Genomic DNA, 3,894 nt, shown 5'->3' on the forward strand with positions numbered 1-3,894 from the left:
AATTATCCTGCTGTTATTTATCACAAACTCTCACCCCCCCTCCCTCCCTCTCTCTTCCTGTAACTGTGTTGTTATTAACTAATAACTATGAGAGGCTAACTAATAAAACCCAGCCGAGTTAATCAGCTTGTTGCAGCCTTGTGTTTTTTGGGCAGGCCATAACCTGGCAGCTCGGTATATACCTTCCTCATTGCACAATGACCCCCCCCCCCCCCCGCTATAATATATTCATGAGATCACAGGGCTAATGTCTCCCACAGAGAAAGGCATTTTCCTGTCCCTCCCTCCTCCTACAAGTCGGGCTGACTGACTGCAAGACCAGAGCAGCAGATCATTTCAGAGGAAGACAGGGTGTGTGTGTGTGTGTGTGTGTGTGTGCGTGTGTGTGTGTGAGGAGGGTGTCATAGACAATGACGTCACCTGCAAATGATCACACATGTGTGATGATCCATGCATTCAACATGGCGTGTGGTTTTCTTCTTCTCACAGCCATCATCGTGCACCTGCAGCACACACACACACACATGCATGTCACATATTGGCTCTGCACACACACACACACACATGCAAGAGCGTGTGTGTGTGTGTGTGTGTGTGTCACTTGAAGCCAGGCAGTGTTTCAGCAGCAGCAGCAGCAGGGCCGGCAGCGAGTGTTTTGGAGTCATTAGAGGTGTCTGCGGTATCTTGCCAGAGGGCAGTGCAGCGTGGAGAATAAAAAGTCCAACCTGCCTGTGTTTTTCAGACCTCTGTTGCCCTGGAAACAGGTGCCGAGAGTTCCCATTTCTTCATTTTTTTATTTTTTTTTCTCTACACTATCCATATCACTCCCCACCACCACCACCAACGCCGCCGCCGCCACCACCACCACCACCTCTACACTCCACATGCTGCTGCTGCTGCTGCTGCTGCTGCTGCTTCCTCCCCCACGACCTGCCGCATAGTACAATCACACACACACTCGCACTCACGCTTTACACACACACACACACAATTTCCAATCTACTGCAGTCATTTCACAATGTCACAGGACTAACTGACTCCTCCTCGACATAACTACACACAAAGCTGGAGAGCGTGTGCAGCCTTGACCCTGCGCTGACTCTCCGGCTGTACGACCATCAGTGCTGCAACAATCTGACCTCCAGCAGGAGAAATAATAAAAGAAAAGAAAAAGGAAAAGACGAGGAGGGGAGGTGGGGAGGGGAGTGTTGAGGAGACAAAGAGGGAACAACTGAAATCAAGGACTAGTGGGAGTAAAAACAAAGCTGGCTGCACTCTCAGATTTAAGAATGTGGCTCATCTCGCTCCTGTATTTCTGGTGTGGGCGAGTATAAAATAGTCAATTTTATTCATAAATCGCACATTTTGACTCGAGGGGCTTCGCAAACCTGTACAGCGTGCAACACCATCCATCCTGCACCCCTTGAATTGATGATGATAAATCCTTTAAAGGATTGAAAGAAACCTCAGAGGGTGCAGGGGGACGACTTTTCCTGAACGGAGAGACGGGAAAAGGCAGTATATCAATATTATGTCGTTGTCACGATATGAGACGACAGCATATTGTCTTAGATATTTGAATCTGATCTCTCAAACGTGGTTGTTGAACACGTGACAAAAATATGTCCCAGAGGCAGGATATTTTAAAGTTTAATGGTGCGTTACAATCCAATTTCCCAGTCTGTATTTCTGACTTTCAATCCAGAGTTTGAACGTGGAGTCTGCGAACTTCACGAGCAACGACAGGGGCACCGTCACAACGACAAATGGAAATGACAAAGGTGAAAAGTATCATTCGCTGTCATCTGTGTGCGTGTGTCGGCGAACTCGAGCTTAGCGGATACCGACTTGGATGGCCGTTCCTTTGCACTTTTCTGTGTCGGAGGTGGTTCTTTCAAAAAATAAAGTTTTCATATCGGCAGATATCGACGATACCGATATATCTGTGATCGGCCGATGATATCCACCAACCGATATATTGGTCGGGCTCTAAACATAAGTGTTGTCTTCTCCTGGTTTTAAAGTAACGTGATGTAATTTCTAGGCTGTTCTCATACTTGTCTTTACCCACTTAGTCATTATATCCACGTTACTGATAAGCATTTCTTTTCGTCCTCCTCTAACACAGATAACTAAATATCTTTTGGTTGTGGACAAAACAAGACATTTGAGGACGTCATGCTGCGTCTTAGTAAACACTGATCGACTTTTTGAGCCATTTTCGGACATTTTATAGACCAAACAACGAATCAGTGAAGAAGACAATGAAAATCAATCACACGTTTGCTGCTTTTCTCTGTTTTATGTGGTAGTAAAATTAATATTAATATTAAAACTGGACATTTAAGACATGACTTTGGACTTTTTGATTGACCGAAAATTAACAAGCAACTATTTTGATCATCGATTAATCGTTACGGTCATTAAATCCCAAAGCTCTGGACTGGTGACAAGCCGCTTGAAAAACATCAGCTTGGGTTAATGCATATTGTAAAGCATTTTCAACTATTATCTGACATTTTATTGCCTAACAAGATGACTCAATCATGAAATCAATCATTAGTTACAGTCCCCTTCTTTTGCACTGAGCCCTGGAGACGTCACTGATGACAGTGTGGTGAAAATGAGGATTTGTACGGGTCCAGGAGTTGACAATGGAGTTACAGAGTAGCTGGGGGGCAAAGGCTGTCATGAGTTCTTGAGATGATGGTCATGTGCGCTGCCATCCCAGCTGCATATACTGTACAGTATGTGTGTCTGAGTTTCTCCGCCTGAAACGTCATGTGTCTGTTAGGAAACAGCGGTTAAAAGTAAGCGCTTGGGCAACGAAAGGGTGGAGGACCTCACTCCCTCAGTCATCCTGCGTCTGTGTGTGCGCGTGTGTGTGTGTGTGTGTGTGTGTGTGTGTTATTCTGGGTCAGCCATTTCCCTGGAATGTTCTGCCTCCTGCCAAAGAGAAGTCACTACAATGGTATGCACACATAACACTGCAGAAACACAGGGATGACTTAAAAAGGCCTGAAAGTGAAGAGACAGGGCCGCTGTAGCTGTGACCGATGTTTCTGCTCCTGCAGCACATGTCATGCCTCCTCTCTGCCGCACTTTAATGCACGAATATTCAAAATAACACCCACAGTCATGAAATAGGTGTGTGTGTGTGTGTGTGTGTGTTAGTGTGCAATATGGTGAACCATCTGCCTGAACTCTACATAACAGTCCCATGAGTATAATCCATTGGATGAACATTTTTCAGAGAAAGGAAAGCAAGATGGCACTTTTCCTCTCCCCTTACTTTTTCCTCATATGTTTACAATAGAGCTGGGTGATATGGCCTTAAAGGGACAGTTCAACTGAAAGTGACAATTCAGTCATTACCTCCTCACCCTCATGCTGATGTAAAGTCAGGGGAAGTTGCATCGTCCACCAATTTTTCCAGAGCTTCACAGCAAAAACATCGTTGCAGCATTCTGCTAAACAACTGAAGTAGATGGAGACTTGTTTTAAAATGTAAAAAAAACAAAACACAAAATGGCTCCCAAATTGATTCAAAGAGTAGTTATTTACAGCCTCATTGGGCGGTTGAGCTTGTGAACGTACTTCAGACGGGCTGTGCCGACTACCGCTTTTAGTTTAGCAGCTACAGTGAAGATTTCAACTTCTTTTCACCTTGTCAAATCTAATTTTCAAAGTTTGGATCTCAGGGCGTCTGGAGACTTGGATTACACCGGACGAGCTGTATGGAGCCATTTTTATGTGATTTACAGTTGTTTTAAAAAAAAAATGTTTTAAACAAGTCCCCATCTACTGCAGTTGTTTAGGAGGATGCTGCAACGCTGTCTTGCTGTGAAGCTCCAGAAATGTTTTGTGGACTACGAGGAGAAAATGACTGAATTT

The sequence above is a fragment of the Pagrus major genome, chromosome 12, assembly GCF_040436345.1.
Source record: "Pagrus major chromosome 12, Pma_NU_1.0".
NCBI classification, from domain to species: domain Eukaryota; kingdom Metazoa; phylum Chordata; class Actinopteri; order Spariformes; family Sparidae; genus Pagrus; species Pagrus major.